Source organism: Mobula hypostoma, chromosome 5 (assembly GCF_963921235.1).
Source record: "Mobula hypostoma chromosome 5, sMobHyp1.1, whole genome shotgun sequence".
NCBI lineage: Eukaryota > Metazoa > Chordata > Chondrichthyes > Myliobatiformes > Myliobatidae > Mobula > Mobula hypostoma.
In genome coordinates this window covers 185,992,714-186,004,180 of record NC_086101.1, presented here as the reverse complement: position 1 = coordinate 186,004,180, position 11,467 = coordinate 185,992,714, and the positions used below count along the sequence as shown (strand labels likewise).

Sequence of the window (11,467 nt, the reverse complement as noted above, 5' to 3'; positions counted from 1 at the left end):
TAAACAAAAATTAATAATCCGGAAATATATTGTCCAGTCCGTCCCCACCAGCGTCTCGAGGGTGGCGGGCCATTTCCCCCTCCCAAGTGTCTCCAGCCGACGAGACGTACGCGCTCCCGTTACCGTCCCTGCACGGAGACGTGCCCGCGCGTCCCCGCTCCTTTCCCGCGTGACGTAATCTTCAGAACAAAGCCGCTGCAGGCGGGGGTGAGGAAGGAATATCGCGAGTGTTTAGGGCTCGGTTCTCGCGATGCCTTAAGCGTTAGCCAGTCGGCTCGGCGTGCCATGACAACAGGGGCTGCGGGGAGAATGTGCAGAGTAGGTACCGTACGTGATGGTGGCGGTCTGCCCCCGCGTCTCTGGACGTTGCATGCCTCGGCTCCAGCTAGGGTTGGCGGATAGATGGACACGGTAGCTGGCCGAAATTGTGGGGCTGAAGCATCTGTGGTGGGGAGCTTAGGAGCTGCGTAGTGATGGGTTCAGGGGGTGGGGCTGCTGAGTGACCGGTCAGGGGATCGTGGGGTAGGGGCTGGGTCTGGGGTGACAACGGGTGGAGTTGCGGAGGGCTGGGATGGATGAGGCGTTGGGGCCGGGTTTGATGGGATGGGATGAGACGGGATGGAGTGATGTTGCGGGAGGGGGGTGGTTTTGGATGGGATAGGATGAGGTCGGTGTGTATGTGTGTGTAAGGGTTGGAATGAGAGGCCAATACGCTAATTTCTGAAGATAATTTATATTGATTTTTGTAGGACATAAGTGAAGTTGTAGAGTTTCAGTTCAATTCAATTGTCAACAAATTTCGCAACCTGTGTATGTGATATTAAACCTAATTCTGATTCTAATAGGGAACTGAAGATGCTGGAGGAACTCAGTCGGTCAAGCCGCATCTATGGGCTGAAATGCACTGTTGACATTCCGGCTCAAGCTCTTTCATGGGGCCCGGACTGTCAATTTCCTTCCAGAGATGCTGCCTGAAGGCTGAGTTCCTCCAATTGTTTGTTGTTTTTCAATCCCATGTAATGTGTTTGACTATGAAGAGTTGATAGTTTTCGTGGGGGTTGGAGGAATGATGGAATCAAATACATGTTTTCTAGGCTATATAAAAAAGTAAATAAATCAAGTAACAGTGTGTTTCTGAGCAGATGGCATTAAAAGTTATGCTTCAGGCATGACTAAAGGTGTGTATTTTAAGAGTGAAGCATAAGATCTACAAAAGTGGAAGTAGAAATGCTTCACACTGATGGAATTGGCTGAGGAAAATGGGAGGAGGCTTGCTCCAGGAAGCTTTTAATGCTGATGTGGATTGATTTGGGCTGACTCTTTTATTTTGTTTCCTCATCCTGTTTTGCATATATCTCATCCTGGATGCACTTAGAATCAGTTGATATTGACAGTATATGAGAAAAGCCAAGGAACTGATTCTTTTCCTCTAAATACATTTTCATACTAATTTTTGTCTTCTGTACTGTGTAATCTATAGTTGCATAATGACCAGCGATCAAGTATCGAGTTCAGTATAACCGTGCAGTATAGACGCAATATTGCAATAGATAGCTTTACTATATCGTCAGCACTCCAGCAATACAAAAATGTTAGTCATAGAGGAGTGTAAGAGAGTCAGAGGTGTCTAGCATAGAAGCGGGCCCTTACCCAAGCATGTCCATGCTCACTATTTTCTGCTTTGAACTTTGGAACAGTGCTCTGTTGTGATAATAATTTCTGGGCTTTCTTTCGCTTGTAGTTTGGAAATGGTTGAACTGATTGAGTTATACAAATCATTAAACAAAGGCCTTATTCACTCTCTCTGGAGTTCTGCAAGGAATATACTGCAGTATTGCTAGAGTATGTGAGAGTTGTGTATAAATAAAGGACTTTGTTAATCAGGCCTCTTTAGACATCTATACCTCTTATTTAATCTGCAGCTGTGATTCCTGGGTTTCCAGTGCCTGTAACTTTTATTTCTTATCTCCTGTTCCACTCTGACGCTTTCGTTTCTGGACTCAATCATTGCCTTAGTGATTCCTGTTCTAAACTCAAACAATAGCATCTCAAAAATCTTTCTGGGCTTGTTGGATCCACAGGATTTGTTAGTGAATTTAATAATTTTATGCAACTGTCCTTTTACCTCTTTACAGCTTTCAATTTATTTATTTTCTCTTGAGTCATAGTCATACTTTATTGATCCCGGGGGAAATTGGTTTTCATTAGTTGCACCATAAATAATTAAATAGTAATAAAACCATAAATAATTAGATAGTAATATGTAAATTATGCCAGGAAATAAGTCCAGGACCAGCCTATTGGCTCAGGGTGTCTAACACTCCAAGGGAGGAGTTGTAAAGTTTGATGGCCACAGGCAGGAATGACTTCCTATGACGCTCTGTGTTGCATCTCGGTGGAATGAGTCTCTGGCTGAATGTACTCCTGTGCCCACCCAGTACATTATGTAGTGGATGGGAGACATTGACCAAGATGGCATGCAACTTGGACAGCATCCTCTTTTCAGACACCACCGTGAGAGAGTCCAGTTCCATCCCCACAACATCACTGGCCTTACAAATGAGTTTGTTGATTCTGTTGGTGTCTGCTACCCTCAGCCTGCTGCCCCAGCACACAATAGCAAACATGATAGCACTGGCCACCACAGACTCGTAGAACATCCTCAGCATCGTCCGGCAGATGTTAAAGGACCTCAGTCTCCTCAGGAAATAGGCTCGGCTCTGACCCTTCTTGTAGACAGCCTGAGTGTTCTTTGACCAGTCCAGTTTATTGTCAATTCGTATCCCCAGGTATTTGTAATCCTCCACCATGTCCACCCTGACCCCCTGGATGGAAACGGGGGTCACCGGTACCTTATCTCTCCTTAGGTCTACCACCAGCTCCTTAGTCTTTTTCACATTAAGCTGCAGATAATTCTGCTCACACCATGTGACAAAGTTTCATGTGACAATGCTGGTATGTAATGTAACTGTAACTTTGGCAACCTGAGATTCTACCCATTCGGATACTTTCTTTTTCAATTCTGATGAAGGTGTCCATGACCTGAAATGTTGATTGTGCTTCTCTCTCCAGATATGCTACTTGATGAACAAAGTGCTTCTGGCATTTGTTTTGGATTGACATTACTTTTCTCCCCCCTCCAGAATCAATTAACCTACTAACCAGTAAGTATTTGGACCGTGGAAGGCAACCAGAACACCCAGAGAAAACCCATGCATTTCACGAGGAGGACATACAGACTCCTTACAGATTACATTTGAATTCAACTCCAAACGCCCCAAGTTGTAATAGTGCTGTGCCAATCGCTGTGCTGCCACGGTGCCTAAATAGAAGTGTACATGTTGGACAGCAGGGAGAAATAAATAAGAGAGTGAAATGGCACTGCTCGGATTGGTCTTCTGGGTGCTAGCACAAGCCAGATGGGTGGAGCAGCCTCCTTGTGTGTCATAGTTTGTCAGTAACCTACTATAATTTGCATTTTATTTTGTTTGGTTTCTGCATTATTATTCGGCAAATTGAAGATCCGATGGTTCTTGAGCTTGAGGGTAAATTGTCTGTGGGGTTTTGGTTAGTCAGTAGGGTATCTGCAGACTCTATCAATCACGTTCAATTCAAGCTTAATTGTTATTCAACCATACATGAATGCAGCCAAATGAGGCAGCGTTGCTCTGGGACCAAGCACAGTCACACACAGCGCAAAGCACGTATAAGATAGAGAGAAACAGCCACTCAGTAAGAGTGAAAACTCAAGTTATTCGACGCTGCCGAAATCTGCAGATGGCCATAGCAGACCTTGTCTTTTGTTGAGAGAGCATTTGGGAGGCAGCACTGACTGCAACCTGGATGCTGCGCCACACCCTCACCGGTGGAGCACACCAGCTCCTGGAGGCTGTAAACAGGCAAACATGGCTTGAGGGTTAGTCCTCACCATGACCGAGGTTACACAGCTCCCCCTGCTCTCTGCCAATAAATCAGTAAATCAGACTTGCAGCATTCCATGTTAACAATGTCCAGAAGTGTCTTGCAATTACAAGAAAGGCGACCAGGACGGTCACTCACTATTAGACCGTATGCCTCCTTTGACTCAGACCGCGGCACTTTTCACAGCTCTTTCATTTACTCCACCAGCGAGCAACTCACTGATGGAGAATAGACCTATGGTACTTTAAGTTCTTCTTGTACTGCAGGATCTTGTGATCATTCAAAAGATGTTTAAATATGACAGCACCTTTTGTTGACCCCCTAGAAGCTGCTGTGACTGAACGTGCTGCCATCTTACTGGAAGAGATTAGTTATATCAAAGGATGGAGTGGGTATGTGATTTGGCGATGGTGCACTGTTTCCACTTTTTGCCTTGGACTTGTACACATAGAATTTTTGTGAAAAGGACCTAGTGTTATCTTTACCAGTGGGCACTCTTGGGACAGGAATTTCCATGAGGTGGTGGGATTGTTCCAGTTTTTCCAAGGAGATTTTATTTTGGCATGGACTAGAAGGGTTGAGATGGCCTGTTTCCGTGCTGTAATTGTTACATGGTTATATGGTTATATATCCTCAGTCTTTTCTTCTGCTTGGTAATTTTGGAAGATGGTAATGTGAATCTGAAGCTTCAATGAGATTAGTCATGACGTGGATTATGCTGGGGGGGCTGCGTGAACTGCTCTTGTTCCAGGTTCATATTTACATGTGTTTGAGGCCTTCAGTGCTGATATCCTTGCAGCAGTATTTCTGTCGTCACCTTTACTTTGGTGGCAATAGTAATTTGGATAAAGATATGGTCGGGCCATTAGTTATCAATACCTCGGTAACATGAATGTCCTTGTATTTACTTGGTCTATGATATGATCGTCAGCTGCTAGTGCTGAATTTGGGGACATATCTGTACTTGTCTCTCTGTGTTGGCTATATCAAAATTGTGTTCTGAGACATGGTTGTCAGTTAGCCATTTTCCATCTCTGCCAATTGTGCCTTTCCAAATGATTGTCTTTCTGATTCTGTGAATGTAGTTTAACCTAATATAGGGATGCTGAATTGCCATCTCTTCTCTCCCCTCTTCCATGTCATTTATTGCTCTTGGTTGACCGTTTTCTAAATTACAAGAATAATGGTTGGTTCACTTCAATAGATTGGTGATTAACGAGGGTCTTGGAACTTCAATTCTGGAAAATTGAAGACAGAATGGTTGGATGGATGTTAGTAGTTTTGGTTTTGAAAGATGTTTGTATGATGCATTGTTAAATATATACCTGTATATTTTTTAAAAAATGCAAAAAATTGAATGAGAATGGAAAATGCCAAAGATAACCAGATCAGGTGGAGAGAGAAGCAGTTGCGTTTTCTGAAATGTTCATGGCTTGAAATGTTAACTCTATTCCCCTTTGTAGTATTGCTGCTTAATTTGCTGATTATCTGCTGCATTTTCTGCTTCGTGTTTTAAATTTCCAGTACCTAGATTTTTGTGTTTTGGAACAGGGGTCCCCAACATTTTTTGCACCGCGGACTGGTTTAATATTGACAATATTCTTGCGGATTGGCCGACCGGGGGCGGGGGGGTGGGATGTTAATCACGACCGGAATGTAAGTGATAAGTCACTTATAAGTGGCTAATGCACTCAATTTCGTTTCTAAAAGGGTTTATCTAATGAATTTAATATTAAACACACAGTGCATATTTTCCTTGCATGAATATTGATGTCAATTAAGTCAATAGCATCATAACATTTTAAGTAACGTTTGGATATTAAACACACAGCGCATATTTTCCTCGTATGAACATTTAAGATCATTGCAACACACCAATATCGCTGAATCAGTGGGAGCCCTGGGCTTGTTCTCCTGCAACAAGACGGTCCCATCCGAGGGGTGATGGGAGACAGTGATACTCGAAGGGGGTTCCTTATGTCCAATCTATTCTGCAATTTAGTTTTCATTGCATTCTTTGCCGAGAACTCCGCTTTACAGAAATATGTTGGAAATGGAAGCAACATTTTCAGTGCTTTCGTGGCTATCTCAGGATATTCAGCCTTGAATTTGATCTAGAATGCCAGCAGAGATGTTATGTCAAACAAACTTTTCAGCCCACCGTCATTTGCAAGCTCGAGGAGTTAATCTTTTCCCCGCGCTGACATGAATGATTCACCGGGGACATTCACAAATGGGTCACGGACCTATTCCTTTGCACGTCTTGGGTCACTGATGGTTGGGGACCACTGCTTAACTCGAATAAAGTTGACAATTCTTGGTTTATTGTTTCAAAGACTGACAAGTAATTTGCAAGTTGTCTTTTTTCTGTCAAGGGGAACAAGAGTTAAGTTAGTAAATGAGTGATTGTGTTAAATAGTTAAAACAATGGCATAATTGAATAATACAGCACAGGAGACCTTTTGGACTAACTACTCTTTAGAACAACACAGGTTTGTCCTACTTTCTTGTATCTTTCTCTTGTCACTCCAATCATCGTATATTTATCTAATTTCCTTCTGAAGCCAAGTGTAGAACTTAAATTGAACCTTCTCTGGAAGATAATATTTCTTCCAGTGATTATGATGTCACCATTAATCATATCTAATATGTTTAAGGAGTCCAAAGGGACTTTTCCTCTGTGATACTCCAGATGAACACTATTGTTCCTTCCCTTCCAATGAATGCGATCTCACTGCATATTTCAGAACGAGTATTACCCATTCATGTCATACATCTGACTATTTTAATCTCACCCATTCATTGAAAGCCGACCTCTGAGGCAATTCACTATTTTAGCAGCACTTTGCTGCCTCAACCATGTGGTCATTCTTTTATGTGAAAGTTTTGCTTAATTTTTGCATCTGCTGTTTTCATAGTCTCCTCCACAAATACCCTATCTCTGCTAGCAATGTTTGAGGATTTGTCTGACTTTTCACACCTTTCAAAGTGTTGGATGAACTCAGCAGATCAAGCAGCATCTGTGGAGGGAAATGGGTAGATGGGGCATGTTTGCGACTTTGTTTGACTGTCAGATCAGTTTTTGATCATTGCCACTGTTTCTGCTTACTTCTGTTCAATACTGAGCCCACTTGATCTCATCTGCATTTGAAACCCTTATCCTTGCTACTGTACTCAATGGAAAATTCCAATGCCTATGTCAATTTGAGATTATACAGAACACTTTTCGAATCTTGACAAACTTGCAGAAAGTGTTGTTTGTTCATCATTTTGTGGATTAATTGACTTGCATTTGTTCTCATCTGACTGTCACAATTTAAAAGTCCTACTTGTTTCTTTAAATCCTTTTTGACCATTCATCTTCTCAACATTATAAGGCCATAAGATGTAGGAGCAGAATTAGGCCATTTGGCTCATTGAGTCTGCTCCACCATTTCATCATTGCTGATCCAATTTCCCTCTTGGCTCCAATATCTTGAAATGAATGCTAACATTGCACTTGCCATCCTCACCACAGACTCAAGCTGCAAATTAACCTTAAGGAATCCTGAGCAAGGACTCCCAAGTCCTTTTGCACCTCAGTTTTTGTATTTTCTCTCCATTTAGGAAATGGTCGACCCTTTAATTTCTTCTTTCAAAGTGCATAATCATACGCTTCCTGACACTGTATTCCATTTCTTTGCCCATTCTCCTAATCTAAGTCCTTCTGTAGCCTCTTTACTTCCTCGGAACTACCTGCCCCTCCAACTATCTTCATATTGTCAGTGGATTTTGCAACAAAGCCATCAATTCCATCATCCAAATCATTGACATGTAATGTAAAATAAATGGGTCTCAACACAGACGCCCCGTGGATACCACTAGTCACCAGCAGTCAACTAGAAAAGGCTCCCTTTATTCCCACTCTTTGCCTCCTGCCAATCTGCTACCACTTTACCCATGCTAGAATCTTTCCGGTAATACCATGTGCTCATAGCTTGTTAATCAGCCTCATGTGCAGCATCTTGTCAAAGGCCTTCTGAAATTCCAAGTACACAAGATCAATTGATTCTCCTTTATCTATCCTGTTTGTTACTTCAAAGAATTCCACAGATTTGTCAGGCAAGATTTTCTTTGAGGACACCATGCTGACCGCAGCCTATTTTATCATGTGCCTCCAAGTACCCTGAGACCTCATCCTTAATAATCAACTCCAACATCTTCCACTAAGGCTAGACGAACTGGCCTATAGTTTCCTTTGTTCTGCCTCTTTCCTTGAAGAGTGGAGTGGCATTTGCAATTTTTCCAGTCTTCCAGAACTGTTCCAGAATTGAGTGATTCTTGAAAGATCATTACTGATGCCTACGCGATCTCTTTAGTTAACTCCTTGAGAACTCTTTCAGTTTCCCAAGAACCTCCTCTCCAATTCATACACTTAATTCCCCTGACACCTGGAACTTTCCACCATACTGCTAGTATCTTCCATAGTGAAGACTGGTGCAAAATACTTAATCAATTCATCTGCTATTTCATTGGCTCCCATTGCTACCTCTCCAGCAACGTTTTCCAGGGGACCGATATCCATTCTTGCCTCTTTTTCACACTTTACATTTCTGAAGAAACTTTTGGTATCCTCTTTAATATTATTGGCTGGTTTACTTTTGTATTCCATTTTTGCCTTAATGACTTTTTTGTTGCCCTCTGGTTTTTTTTAAAAGGTTCCCAATCCTCTAACTTCCCACTAATTTTTGCTGTATTATATGCCCTATCTTTGGCTTTTATGTTGGCTTTGACTTCCCTTGTTAGCCACTGTTGTGTTATCTTTCCTATAGAATACTATTTCCTCTTTGGGATGTACACATCCTGTGCCTTCTGAATTGCTTCCAGAAATTCCAGCCATTGCTGCTTTGCCATCATCCAATCAATTCTGGCCAACTCCTTTCTCATGCCTCTAATTCCCTTTACTCCACTGTAATACTGATACATCTGACTTTAGCCTCTCCTCAAATTTCAGGGTGAATTTGATCATATGGTCAGTTGCCCCTGAGGGATCTTTTACCAGAAGCCCTTTAATCAATTCTGCTTCATTGCACAACACTCAATGCTGAGTAGCTGATCCTCTTGTGTGCTCAACCATGAGCTGCTCTAAAAAGCCATCTTGTGGACGCTCCTGAAATCCCCCCTCCTGTAATCCAGCATCAACCTGATTTTTTTACACAAGATCACAAGACAAGGGAGCGGAAGTAGGCCATTCGGCCCATCGAGTCTGCTTCGCCACTCTACCATGGGCTAAACTATTCTCCCATCTAATTCCAATTTCCAGCTTTTTCCCCATATCCCTTTATACCCTGACTAATTAGATACCTATCAATCTCCTCCTTAAACACCCTCAATGATCGGGCCTCCACAGCTGTATGTGGCAACGAATTCTATAAATCCACGACCCTCTGGCTAAAAAAATTTCTCCTTATCTCTTAAACGGATACCCTCTAATTCTAAGACTGTGGCCTCTTGTCCTGGACTCACCCACCAAGGGAAACAACCTTTCCATATCGACTCTGTCCAACCCTTTCAACATTTGAAATGTTTCTGAGATCCCCTCTCATTCTTCTATACTCTAATGAATACAGCCCAAGAGTCGACAAATGCTCCTCGTATGTTAGCCCCTGCATTCCAGGAAGCATCTTCATAAATCTTCTCTGAACTCTCTCCAACATCAGAACATCCCTTCTAAGATAGGGGGGCCAAAACTGCACAGTATTCCAAATGAGGTCTCACCAGTGCCCCATAAAGCCTCATCAACACCTCCTTATTCTTATACACTATTCCTCTTGAAATGAATGCAAACCCAGCATTCGCTTTCCTTACTGCCGATCCAACCTGATGGTTAAGCTTTAGGGTATCCTGCACGAGGACCCCCAAGTCCCTTTGCACTTCCGATTTTTGAATTTTCTCCCCATCTAAATAATAATCTGCCCGATTATTTCTTCTTCCAAAATGTACAACTGTATATTTCTCAACATTGTATCTCATATACAGGTTTCCCCCGCCATCCGAAGGTAGAGCATTCCTATGAAACGGTTCATAAGCCGGAATGTGGTAAAGCGAAGAAACAATTACCATTTATTTATATGGGAAAATTTTGTGAGCGTTCGCAGACCCAAAAATAACCTACCAAATCATGCCAAATAACACACAAAACCTAAAATAACAGTAACATATAGTAAAAGCAGGAATGATATGATAAATACACAGCTTATATGAAGTAGAAATACTTTTCCACAATCATTGCCTGAACTGTTCTCCGTAGCGAAAATCTCACGCAAGCGCCGTCAGCAAAAACACAGTGCAAGCGCTCTCCAGTAACCTTTAAGCTATGAAGCTGCCAAATCATACCAAATAACACGTAAAAATACACAACTGATATAAAGTAGAAATAATGTATGTACAGTGTAGTATCACTTTCCGGAATTGGGGCAGCGCCGAGCACACTGATGATGGTGTGTTAGGCTGAGTCGTCGGAGGTTGGGTGGTGCAGTGGCCCCCACCCTCCAGGCCGCAGACCGATACATTGCTGCGAGGCACGCTGTGGTACAGTGGTAGCCGGGAGGCGCACAGCACATCTTTAAGAAAAAAGCCGAAATAAACATGCTAATTAATTAGGTGCAGCCCGGCACGTAATTGTCGGCCCAGATCAGTGCTGAATGCCGATTGCATCGCCTCTGATCTGGGCCGACAGTTATGTGTCAGGGGGCATCTAATTAATTAGTATGTTTATTTCGCCTTTTTTCTTAAAGATGAGCTGTGTGTCTCCCGGCTACTGCTGCATTCTCCGTGAATCGTTATATGTCTGCGGCCTGGGTGTTGGGGTGGTGGGACACTGGGGTGTCATCTCGTCTATTTCCATTAGAGCAGGCAGCTCATCTTCTCCTATGACTGCCCGCCTCGATGTCGAAGGTCGAGGTTCATGGTCTGCTGTGGCTGATGTGAAAGGCTTGCTTGACTGCTGAGCCTCGTGCATTTTTCTATCGTACGGTTCTTTGTAAGCACTCAAACCATCCTGCAAATATCCCCTAAACCGACGTACCCTTTCAAAATTAAAGTCGTACTTTATCATTACTCAGACGGTTTCGATTGTTATCCTTTCCTCTTCCAATTGCATCAGCTCTTCATCTATCAGTTCTTGGTCATGGGATGCCAAAACCTCTTCAACATCATCTTCGTCAGCTTCCACAAGCCAAACTCACTTAGACCTTTCTTCGTTCACCACGATCAAAACGCTTAATTATGTTTTACTCTAAGTGTAACATCCTTACGAGTTCTTTCCTCATCTTGCAAACGGCTGCTCACAGGCACGAGTTTAAGCAATGCTGGCTAGAATGCAGTTCTGAATCTGGGAGAGAGCGGCTGCTCGGGGTGTGCGCTGATTTTTTTCACGCGCTGCTTTTTTCGTAATAGTGAAAACACCTGTTAGCGAAAACAGGGTACTAATGTAGGTCTTTCGTAACAGTGAGGTTTCGTAAAGCGAACGTTCGAAAAGCGGGGGACACCTGTAATGAGATACAAC

The 11,467-nt window shown here is 42.8% G+C and overlaps 1 protein-coding gene and 1 long non-coding RNA gene across 3 annotated transcripts in view; one reads left to right on the top strand and one right to left on the bottom strand.

Annotated features, from left to right (window-relative positions):
• The first annotated feature begins 223 nt into the window (after positions 1-223).
• The window catches only part of clcn3 (chloride channel 3), a 237,530-nt gene continuing 226,286 nt past the window's right edge, over positions 224-11,467 (top strand). For both annotated transcript variants that reach the window (XM_063049499.1, XM_063049496.1), the window contains exon 1: positions 224-318. The gene's annotated coding sequence lies outside the window, so the exon portion shown is untranslated. The remainder of the gene's footprint in view (positions 319-11,467) is intronic.
• LOC134347208 (uncharacterized) overlaps positions 5,642-11,467 on the bottom strand; it is a 46,742-nt gene continuing 40,916 nt past the window's right edge. Inside the window, exons 2-3 of the long non-coding RNA XR_010018104.1 lie at positions 11,010-11,450; positions 5,642-6,288 (exon numbers count right to left, since the gene is read on the bottom strand). This is a non-coding gene — a long non-coding RNA (uncharacterized LOC134347208). The remainder of the gene's footprint in view (positions 6,289-11,009; positions 11,451-11,467) is intronic.